The sequence below is a fragment of the Parasteatoda tepidariorum genome, chromosome 4, assembly GCF_043381705.1.
Source record: "Parasteatoda tepidariorum isolate YZ-2023 chromosome 4, CAS_Ptep_4.0, whole genome shotgun sequence".
Classification (NCBI taxonomy): Eukaryota; Metazoa; Arthropoda; class Arachnida; order Araneae; family Theridiidae; genus Parasteatoda; species Parasteatoda tepidariorum.
In genome coordinates, this window is record NC_092207.1 from 28827049 (window position 1) to 28840186 (window position 13138).

Sequence of the window (13138 nt, forward strand, 5' to 3'; positions counted from 1 at the left end):
GAATTGAAATTAATGTCAATTTGAAGTTTTGCTTTTGAGTTATCCGAATAAAATCCGAAAAATTCCAAGCTACTGAGAATGCAATCATGAGATGTCAAAGAAATTTCATTTTCAAGTTACATCAAAAATTATCGAGTCAATTTTTAAAATAAAATAAAAAAAAAACTTCGCATCAATTGTTTATTTATTTATTTTTTGTTAAATAATATTATTTAAGATAAATATTATTAAGATAATAAATATTATAATTACACACTTGTTTGTTTCTACGTATTGTTTACAGAGAGTATTATTTATTCATATACTTTTGCCTTTGAAAAATTAAGTTCAATGAATAATTTATTAAATTTTTTAAATCGTCATTGCACGCAAATAATAAAAAGCCAAATCAGACCATCCTTTTGGTATAGCAGGATTATTCGGAAGAACAATACAGCACCAATATAAAACCAAAATAACTGTTCCTTAGAGAGGAATTATTTGTAAAATCTATGCAGCAAAAATAAAAAATCCGAATCAGGCAAACATTTCGTTGCAGAATTAATATTCCGAAAATCTTTACAGCATGAATAAAATTACTGAAACGAATAATATTTCGGTACAGAGCAACTATTTGGAAAAATCATTACAGCTCAAATAAAAACTTATCGAGTAATCATTTCAGGGCAGAGCGAGAGAGTATTCAAAAAATAATTGTGATTAAAAATATGATAAACAGTTTGGCACATAGGAAATATTATTAGATTTCGTAAAATTTACTTTACTTTTACTTAACTTCCTATTTGCATTACTTAACAGTATTCCTAATTCTGAATATCATTTTGCTGTTTGCCTATTTATTAAAATAAGGTTATCAAACACTTGCGAATTATAACAAAACCAATTTTAAGAAAATAATTTACTTACATCTAAATTGTGCCAGTTAATGGAGTCGAAATAAATAAATAAAAAAAATCACAATCAAATTTTAAACAACAGTAAAAAGTAAGATTGTTAAAAAATATTTTTACCAATTTATGATAATGAGTTTACTTTCTATTTAATAATGACGTAAATTATTTAGAGTTAATTTTTTTTCAGTTATCATAAATTCTTTTTACTGTATCATTGTAGTTTGAAAAGTAAGCGAGCAAACTATCATTTTCACTTTCAGCCTTAAAGGAAGTGGGGAAAAAGTAGTTTGGTTAGGGTGTTCCTTGAGACGGCTGTCCATCAAACGGTCATCGTGCAGGGGCGCAGTCAGCGGTAGGCCCCTCAAGGGATAAAGCCCCTTCCGTTTGACACTAAAAACAAACTTGATGGTCCCATCACTCAGATGTCAAGACTCGTGGGTGGGTTCTCAACTCAAAATCACTTCTTATTTCGAGGTCTGTTGAATTTTTTTCAGCAAAAAGTCGATTATTATTGGGAACAGTTTTGGATAGTAGTTTTGGAAGAAAAGCAGTAATAGTAGTTATGGTAAAGACATTCATAATAACGTGTGATTACTGATATTTGTATTTTTCATTGACTTTAAGTTATTTTTCTAATTTATTAGAAATTAATTAATTAGAAAATTTATATAAACTTTCTGTACATTTCAGTTTAATTTTAAAAATTATGTGCACAGTTTTTATGAAGGAAAATTAGAAAAATATTTTCTTAAAACCTATATAAAAGATACTTTATTACAATGAAAGCAACAAAAGCACTCTTAATCTTTTCGCATCTTACCAGTTTATGGCCGTGGTTATTTCATTAGTTTTATTGCATTAATTTTTGAAAATTTAATGGCATACAATAAATGTTGGTTCGCCTGTATTAGTTAGGAATAAAAATAATCTCAAAACTTAGTAGTAGTTTTATTTAAAGAAAAAAGAAGATGCTTTTACTCAAATTTGCCAACATATCTTACACTAAAACTTCAGCCGTTCTACTCTTCTGACACTGATAAAAAAAATTCTTTCAGTGTTAGTTCAGTCAACAATTATGAATTCGAAGAATCAGAGTCAGAAGTAAGTGCAAACTCTTTTCAATTTTTAAGTTTATTCCATTTCTTTTTCTTTTTTTCTTCTGAATTTAATGAATCATTCTACTCTTTAAAAAGATATAATGGCTTTTTATTTAGCTGTTTGGTTCGTCATACCATTTATAGGTCCTCGTCGATTCATCCTATAATTCTTAAATAACAAACGATAATAAACCACATATTAAATAACCGAGGAATTAGTGAAAAATATTGTATGATTTAAAGCGTCTTTGACTTCCTAATACTAATTTATTTTGCTAGATTATTTCATAGCTGCGAATCCCTTAGCAAAATCAATCAGCAAAGAAACTCTAGAAGAATTTAAATTACCTTTAAAAGATTTCCACAATCACCGAAACGGTTATTGTTTTCTGGATGATCCCCATCTTTTCTTTGGGTCGGGGGAGGGGATCTTGCAGAACACTCTGGGTGTCTTCCGAATCCTCCCAATGCTTATAGATGACATTGATGGCCAACCCTGTCTTCGGATTCGAAGTTGACAGTCAGAAGTTTATCAACTCAGCCTCCACAGAGAGTTGACGATTATTGCCATTTCACACAAGATGGCGGACGTTATCTTATACCAAGCTTCTAGCTTTATGCTCTCTTTTTCCTTTTTTTTCTTCCATTCGCTCCTTTCTTCATTTCTTATATACTCCACCATATTTGGCGAAGAATAAATAAAATATCACTCCGTCATTTTAAGCTGAGGGGTTGGCAAGAGAATCTTTCTGCTTGATTGTTATGCGGTTTCTGTTTCCAATTGTTATTATTCTTGTAAAATGACTCTCGGTCCTGACATTTAGGTGTCGTAGAGGCGTGATAACTCATGGAGGTCTTATGTTCCGTTCCTCCAGTGAGTTACTTTCTAATCTTTTCAAAGTGAGGTTGATGTATTTGAAAGCATTAATTTTCATGCAAATGAAGGGATTTATTTTGGCGACGAAAAATATCGCCGCATAATTTAAGGCCAAATTGAAGAACGGGAAAGTGATTAAGTTATGTTAGAGAATTTTTCCTCAAAAATAAACGTTAATAATAATTTTTCTGCCTTATTTATAGTCCTTATTATTTGATAAAAAATAATTTATTGGTGTGAAAAAGTACATTATATTAATTATTTACTAAATACTTAAAACTAGCTTCTCTAAACGAGAAAAATATAGCAAATAATTGAAGAATTGCTATTAATTACCATTACGCAACCTTGCACAAAGCTTACATATACCAACAAGGACATATACCGACTCAATAAACAAATTTAAAATAATATACATTTTTTTTAGTTCTTATTTGTTGATCTTCTGGAAAAACTAACATTCATAAACTTTAAAAAAAAAAAAAAGAAAAAAAAAACTTTTTAATAGTTTGACTCATCAAAAGAAATATTAAAAGTACTCAACGTTTTTCGGTACCGAAAATAAGGCTGTTGGTAGATCGCAAACAACACATGATTGTCAAGATTTAACTCAATAAATTTTTTTGATAAGGTTTCACTTTAGTATATATAGCTTGCATTTTTTTTTCAATTATTATTGGCTACGTAGTACTTTGGTTTATAGAAACATGTTTCCAAATCACAACTTAAAAATAATCTAATACTTCAGGTAGCATAACAACATAAAATAACAAGTTCAAAACGCTTTTTTTGATGAAGTCATCCCCAAATACCAACCGTGAAGTTTTTTCTTTATGCTTACATGATATAATGATTCAAAGATAAATAATTATTGAAGGTAAAGAAATAATCTTCCAGTGAAAACACGTTTTTATTAAAATAGAGTTGTAAGCTACAAGCACCGTTTATCCTACCTTTTAAATAATTAAAAATACGCGTAAACAATTTAAATTGTAATAATTGTGCTAAATTTTAACCGGGGCAAAAATTCTTTCATCTCAGGTACTTTCCGAACAGACAAATTTAAATAATTGAACGAAATTGTACAACAGTTAGCTAAAATTACCTTTTTACACAGCTGTCCAAATTTCAAGATTCTAATAGCAACGGTTCTTAAGCTATGAGAGACGCACACAAACTATTCTTCTTATTATTATAGACTATGCGAATGCTTTTCTTCGTACGAAGTAAAAAAAATACGTAAATAATCAATAAATCGGCATTAAACGATGCTACGAAATCATGTACATGAAAATGTCATATAAAGATGTTCATGCCAAAGATTGAACTACATTATTTTACTACTGACGTCTTCGTAAATAAATCGTGACATTTGTCGATTCAAAAACCAACGAGGTTCGATACAAACGCGAGATGTCACGTACAGATATAAACTTAAATCTGATTTAAATCATATGTTTAGGCATAATGACTTCACTACTTCTTGGATTGCAAGTACCCAACAGCCATAATATTGTAGTTGTTAATGGCAACTGGTTGCGTTTACTATTATAGTTTGAAATGAAACGTATAGTACAGCTTTCAGGAGAACTCCTCTAGACACCCGTCTCGCGTCTTGGCTATTACTATGGTTACGAGGAAAGGACACTTCGAATAGGGGTGTGGGGTGAATAGTTTTGTCTTAATCTTAGTGTAAGTCGTCATAAGTAAACTAAGCGGCACCTTCTTTCCTCCATTTCACCCCCATTAGAAATGTGCTCTAGCTTGTTACCATAGCAGCAGACAGCCCCAGACTTTCAGTCTGGAGGAATTCTCCGCAAAGCCGCTCTATATTCAAATCGGTTGCTACCATAGTAATTGATTTATCAATGGTAAATTTTCAGAAAGCAGGCATGTAAATTCACGTCATATCTCAATACCCACAAGAATTTTAAAATAATTCCGATTTTTTTTTCCGATTTATTATGATTTGTTGCTCTTCTCGATGGTTTAGATTAAACAAATACAATTTGTTATTGGTTCAGGTTATATCTGGACAAAGTGTTCCATTTCCATGGACTTATCTCTTTAACCTTACCACTCAATTTGAACTTAACAACTTTTATTTAAAAATAGAAAATCATTGCATAACAATTAGTCTTAAGTTAGACAACCTTACTCGTTGCCGGTCAGAACACAACTGACTCCGCCCAGGAAGACTGTCCCTAAGAGAACCACGATGACAGCTTCATTTCTGAATTAAAACAAATTATAAACAATGATGAATTCTGATTTTGTACCCATTTCCCAAGTAATGAATTTGGGTTTTAGAAGATCTTTAAAATCAAAACTGATACTAAAGATTAAAATTTAGAATAATAAAAGACATAACTTACACAATAATAAAAATATAAACTCGTAAAACCCATAACAGCAAAGAAAAAAGAACGAAATAAATTAGTATTCAAAATTATATACGTTGGAAATATTTGAAACTCTAGACTAAATAAATATTTCCTTAAATTAACCACTTGCTTGATTTAAACTATTAAAATTAAACCTAAATGCAACAGGAAAATCCGGAGAACGATTTTTATTATAACTTTTTTGTTTTATTTTATAACAGTCGTTCCAAATTTAAGTTTACGACTACCAATGTTCAACACCGTAGCCTTGTAATTTTGAACTCAATCCAGAAGATAAGGGAACTCCTGGATCAAGTATTGGAGCTAACGTGCATTTGCGTTACATGGAGAGGAAAATCATGAAAACCTCCTTCGGCTACCCTAATGGCAATGGGACTCCGCCTATCAGTCTACCACTGAGGATATTTTGCGTCACCACTGTGGTCGATGCGAGCCGGGTGTGGAATTCGTATGGATCAGACATTGCTGGGATTAAAGCCCGGGTCACCTCATTGGGGGACGAGTACTCTATCCAACCACCATGGCTCAATATTACTTTATTACAAAGAAACAAATCAATAAATATTGGAAATCGAAATGGTCTGCAGGTGGCGTTGAGCAGAACTCTCTACCTATGGCAACACTTTGCCTGCTTTTACCATTAGCGTGTGGAGAGTCATAGAAGAAGGAAGTACGTTAGTTTCTGTCTTGATTCTCAGATAGATTAAAATCTTTTAAGTTGGGAAACTATATGGAAACTACATTAAACATAGTTCTAAAAGATAGCGTCATGGAATTTTAAAAAATATTTTCATTAATTAAAAATGAAAAATATTAAGAAAAGTAATGTAGTAAAAAATATCGTAGTACACTGGAGTCTTGTTGAAAAGTCCAGTTTACGTTGGAGTGCTTTTTGACCCACGGAAGTACAACAGCTTCTATATTGTCCGCTGGTACATTTTTTGATTTATTTCAATGTTCACACACACAAAAAAAAAGAAGTAGAAGTGTTTTTTTGCGTGCGCAAATTCTTCTCCTGATCATGATCGACTTTGGATGTCGGCAAGCTACGTCTTCATGAATAAATCATGGCATTCGTCGATTCAGAAGGGAATCCGGTTCGACACACAAGCATGACGTCGCTTAGAGATATCCAATCAAAACTGATTTAAATCACATGGTTGGGCCTAATCGCGTCTTCTTCTCAAGTTGTAAGTACTCAATAACTAAGGTGCTTAGACCAGATCTTATCGTCCTGGGAGTTATGAGGTTGTGAGACGGTAAAGAGCTTCTCAACATTGAAAAGGAATCTCTCCCAGCTCTGACTTGAGGCCCATTGCTGAAAATTTCCATAAGCGTTCATGCATCTGTATCGCTGCAAAACGCTCCCATTTTTAAACCAATCAAATTTATTTATCATTCCAAATCTACTCTTATTATTATTTATTATATTTTGTAATTTTATTTATTTATTTAATAAAGTTATTAAGTTTTGTATTTAATTAAGTTAAATTAAAAGTTTTTTGTCCGGGTTTTTTCCCGACACCCTTTATTAATCACCAAAATCAATGGAATAAATATTATTCACACAAAAAGTAAAATTCAGAATTATTATTTATAAATAATACCAAAATTATTCATAAAGAGCATTTTTGTTCTTACTATATAATATCAAAATATACAAATCAATAGATATTTAAAATATTTAAAAGTATTTTTATTAAACACTTCTAATGTCAAATAATTAACATTAATATAAAATGAACATAAGAACGAATTTCATCGAGAAAAATCCTTTAATTGTGAATAAGGAATATTAGGTTATATTAACTACCATCTAACTATTTTCAAAATGTAAAGTTTAATTTAATTTCAATTCAGTGATTCCACATAATAAAAATCACGAAAAAGAACATTGTTATTATGAAAAAAATGAAATTGAAAATTTTGTTACCTCGTAAAATTTCCATTACCAATATTTAAATATTTAAGTATTGTTTATGCGTGCTATTAATAGTTAATGGATAAAATATTTACCTTCAGACATGGTGGAAAGGAATTTAAGAAAAGAATGAATCCATAATTATGCACATTGTTTATAAGATGGTCTATTTAATGCATGTGCTTTAGTCAATTTTGATTCTGCGCAGTTGATGACTTGAATATTATATTGTTGAAGAGCAAAAGCCCAGAGCTGTAATTCTGATGATTTTTGAGCATTTTCGCCACAAAAGAGTGTGGCTTATGATCGGTAATTACATGGATGGTGCAATCAAACACCCCAGTACCCCTTTAGTATGTTCAACGTACTTATCACATTCGCCTTCCATATGCAATACATTAGATCAGTCAAATTTTCAATAGGAAAGTCATCAGGTTTCATCGATGCATAGACGCAAACTTCCATCCTTCTTGAAAGCACAAACCAGGGGTTGCGATATCAACATCACTTTCTTCAATCGAATCTGCATTCAACAATTATGTTACCTGTTCATCCACCCATTGTTTCACAGCTTCTGGAATCCTATAATTGTTGGGCTCTTTTCGTTCTTCGTTAGGTTTTAGTTGAACTTTGTGTGTTCTTCCACATTACCTTTCCCTTTTTTGCCGGTGTAAAGTATTCTGTAGGCATTGAATAGTTTTTTTTTCTTTCTTTCTGGAAGCGATACGATCTCTTCAAACTCTTCTTCGTTTTCAAATATTACTCCATTCGCGTTAGTTCGAAATTGATATTGTCTCACTTTGTTTACGTCGGCATGTTTGATTCGACCGCCTGGTAACTTGATCATATAAGAATGTGTCGAACAGTTATTGTTGACATCTCCAGGTGCAGTAAATCGAGCATATAATTTATTGATGGGGTCATATAATTTATTGAAACTTTTACATGTTGTTCTCCGGTTTGTTTTCTTCCCTCTACTTTTCCTTTTTGTTCTGCCACTTGTTCAAGGTTTATTTTTAATTCTTGGAGATAATCAGCTATGTGCTGACTCACATTTAAAGGGATGGGAATGTGTCCCAACCAGCCAGATTCCAATACACTGTGTGGTCCTCTCGCTTCTTTACCATGCATAAGTTTGAGAGATGATGCGCCAGTTGTGCATTTGGTAACTTCTCTGTGGGCGAATAATATGAAAGGTAAACATTTATCCCAATCGCCTTCAACCATTTTGTATTTTTTGTTCATGTGGTAGTTTCTATTTTCACGTAAATTTTGAATCTTAAGGAAGGAGAGAATGCAACTTTTTTGAATTTTATTCGTTACACCAGCATGAATTCGATTGGTTTTGAAAATATAGTATTTTCTTTATTCAAGGTTACCTGGCATCAATTGTTTTTTATTCATAAGCATTTTTATTCATAAGATAAATTTTTCCTTTTTTCTGTTTTCGAATCTGACTCTAAATTCACATATATCACCCGAATTCGAGGTCCACTGTCAATCATAACTTTTGGCCGTGGTGGTTCAGGGGATAGAACGTCCACCTGGTGACACTTGTTTCGAATCTGAACAATGCCGCACCTGGCTCACAGCGACCACAGGGCAGACGCAAAACATCCTCAGTGGTAGATGGATCATGGGTTATAGTCCCCTTGCCATCAGGCGAACCGTGGGAGGTTTACCTCTGCATGTAGCGCAAATGTGTGTTAGTTCATCAAAAAGTCCTCCTCGAAGGCAAATTTCTCCTAATACTTGTTCCCGGAGTTCCTTTGTCTTCTGGATCGAATTCAAAATTACAAGGCTAACATTGGTAATCGTAAACTCAAAATTGTATCCGTTGTTCAACGACGGTTATGAAAAAAAAAATAAGGTCATGAATTTTGATGATTTGTTGTCAACTAGAATATCAACAAATTGTAGAGCCCTAATTTCGAAGCTAGATTTTCCATTTAATTAAACTTCAGATTATGTGTCGTCCTACTACACTGGTGTTCAAACTTTAGAGAATTCGCATATTTTGTTGAATTTCCTTAAAACAACTGAGTGAAATGTGAAACTACTGCCACGAAACAGCGATATAATTGTGCGTTGCATACGAAAGCGTTTACGCGTGGATGGGTGGCGCAATTGAGGAATAAACTTTATAGGAGCGCATCTTGCCGAATTTCTTGGTATTTTTTTTGCAGCAATCTTGACTGATTCTTTCAATGTAATTTCATACAACAAAAATGAGTAACCACTGACGTTTTGACGATGGAATGAGATGAGGTGGCTAATTGTTGGGTGACTTGAAGCAGGTGAGTCATAAATCCAGATATTTAGAGAATTCCGTTTAACGTCCAATGTCGTGTGAAATTTATGGAAACAATTTTAGAATTCTGGACCTGTCGAGGGAACCACAATGGCCAACGAAGATCGGTATTTGTTGATTACAGTTAGGTATAACAGGGATGCTACATCATTCTCTTTCGAAATGGATTCGTTACAAATATGCAATCCTTCGAAATTATTCTCGCGGTGTTTTCTTCTTTTTTAAAGCTTATAATTTTTTGTTGTCTAGCATGTGAAGGGGAATATAGCTGGAATCTGTTGAATTTTTGTGTTCTTCCGGTTCTAAATTGGATTTTTTGAAATTTTCTTATTGAAATCTTGCGGTTTGGTTTTAATATTTGTTCCTTCGTTTTCGTAGTTTTTCAATTTATGGGATAAATCATACGGAGTTTTAAAATTCGACCACACATCGAAGCAGTGTTCTTTCGTTTCTAAAGGAACTTTTCTCTAATTTGATCGGGAATCACTAAGTCTTTAAATTGTAATTTCTATTCCTCTTATCAATTCATTGAAATTATTTTTCTGTTAGTGTCAAAAATTGAATAAATTTGTTTCCACTTTTTTTCTAATGTTTAGTAAAGAATTATTGGAATTTCTCAAGAATCATTTTGAATCAAAAGTTCTTTTACATTATCGTAATCATCTGTTGCTCTTTCTTCTTCTCATGTGATTACTTGTACAACATTGTATGATAGTAAACATATTAAATGCAATACCCTTTAGTTTTTTTAAAAAACTTGTTTTGCTTATTTTTCGAACAGTTTCAGGTATAAACTAATGTCATTCCCTTCCTGTTAAAATTTTTGAAAAATATTACGAAGCTCCAATTTCTGCTTTATCAATTCAGTTTTGATCAATCGGTTTCGCTTTTCTCATTTGTACTATGTTTTGCTTCATTTTGTAAACACAGTTTTTCTAATTCCAAGTCTATTTCTTGAGTACTTTGTTTTCCTTTCCCCTTTTTGCTTTTTCTTTTCTTCTACATTTTTCTAATATCTATCCACTTTCTGCATTTCGAAATCATGTTTCCGTTTTTGTTCTTGAATTTCTGAATTTTACGATTTATTTATTTCGTCAGCGAAATTTCCATTGCTTACAGCGTTCGCTTTACCCATTTCAATAGTGATAGTCTGGAAGCCATTCTTGCTTCTCGCAGGGAGCGTCCTCTTTTAATTGGAATAGTAACAGCTCAGTGCGAATATAATTGATAATAAAATAAATCCATAAAATATCCTGTTTGCTGCGCTAGTGTCATAACCGAGGTTCGGTTTCCGTGGACTTATAAAAAAATATAAAAAACTAATATTTAAGCTTAACAAAACAATCATAACATAACAAATAATCTTAGAGCAGATACCTTACTCGTTGCCGATCTGAACAAAAATGACTTCGTTTAGGAAGGAGGTTCTCACCCAAAAGACAATGGCAACGCAATTTCTAAATTAAATAATAAACAAAATTATAAATTCTGATTAAAAAGTCAATTTATGGAATGAGATATTTGATTTCAAATATAAAATAAGATATATCACGATAGAAATTATAAATGTTCAAATAAATATAATTATAAAAGCCAGTTTAACTTTAAAGAAAAATCAAAAGAAGGTTAAAACGAAATTTCACCTGTTTTCTTCGTATAATTTTTGTTAAAAAACAATTCAATGTTGCTAACAAAATAAGCTAAATTTTCGATAATAAAATGGACAAAATTAGAAATAAAATTTAACAAAATAAACTAGATATTCAATTAGTCTCTTCAAACAAGATTAAAGCTCGTATTCAAAAGGTTTGATGGCATTAAATAACGCATAAGATAAACATTTTATTTAAAAGCTTAACAATTTTATTTTTTATTCGTCAAAATCATTATTATTACAAATAAATTTCGTGCTAGTGCAGGGAAACAGCAAAAAATTTAAGGATTTTTCTAGTTACTAAGTAATAAAAATAGCAAATACATTGCTATAATATACATAGTAAAGATGGTTTAAGGAGTTTCTCTGAGAAGTGTAGAAGGTAATATCAGAGTGAGCTTGACTCTATCTGATCGCCTGTTCATAAACTAGCAAATTAGATTCAATAAATATCCTAGTTCCAGTATAAATACAATGAAGAAAATTCTAAATAGTATCAATGTACAGTCCGCAAAAAAAAAAGATATCACCCTGAATAACTTTCGTTCTAATGATCCGATTTTCACGAACTAAGTGTCAATCTTAATGGTTCCTGGGGGTGACCTCAAATACGCTAATTAATTAGTGCTAACTATTAATTAAGTTACGAAATCAGACACAAAAACGTACTTTCTCTGAATAAACATNTAACAGTTTCTGGTATAAACTGATGTCATTCACTTCCTGTTAAAATTTTTGCAGAATATTACGAAGTTCCGATTTCGGCTTAATCAATTCAGTTTTGGTTAATCGGTTTCGCTTCTCTCATTTTCACTATGTCTTGTTTCATTTTGTAAACATAGTTTCTTCTAATTCGAAGTCTACTTCTTGAGTACTTTTGTTTTCTTCCCCCTTTTTGCTTTTTCTTTCCTTCTACTTTTTTCTAATATCTTTCCATTTTTTGCATTTCTAAATCGTGTTTGCGTTTTTGTTCTTGACTTTTTAAATTTTACGATTTATTTCTTTCGTCAGCGAACTTAAAAGCTCTTTCACAAAATTTCCTTACAGCGCTCAAATTTTCAGCGTTCGCTTTACCCATTTCAAAAATGATAGTCTGGAAGCCTTTCTTGCTTTCCGCAAGGAGCGTCCTCTTTTAATTAGAATAGTAACAGTGCGAATATAATAAATAAATCCATAAAATAAATAAATCCATAAGATAATAAATAAATCCATAAAATATCCTGTTTGCTGCGCTAGTGTCATAACCGAGGTTCGGTTTCCGCGGACTTATGAAAGAAATTTAAAAAACTAATATTTAAACTTAGCAAAACAATCATAACATAACAAATAGTCTTAGAGCAGATACCTTACTCGTTGCCAATCTTAACAAAACTGACTTCGTCTAGGAGGGAGGTTCTCCTCCAAAATACAATGGCAACGCAATTTCTACATTAAATAATAAACAAAATGATAAATTCTGATATTAAAAGTCAATTTATGGAATGAGATATTTGATTTCAAATATAAAATTAGATATATCACGTTAAAAATTATAAATGTTCAAATAAGTATACATAATTATAAAAGTCAATTAAACTTGAAAAAAAAAATCAAAAGAAGGTTAAAACGAAATTTCACCCGTTTTCTTCATAAAATTAAGAAAAAAAACAAAAAAAACAATTCAATACTGATAACAAAATAAACTAGATATTCAACTAGCCAATTCAAACAAGATTAGAGCTCATATTTAAAAGGTTTGATGGCATTAAATAGCTCATATGATAAACATTTTATTTAAAAGCTTAACAATTTTAGTTTTTATTCGTCAAAGACATTATCATTACAAATAAATTTCGTGCTAGTGCAGGGAAGCAGCAAAAAGGTGAAGGATTTTTCTAATTACTAAGTAATAACAATAGCAAATACATTGTGCTGTAATATACATGGTAAAGATGATTTAAGGAGTTTTTCTGATTAGTTACCGCATCGACTGCTAAATTC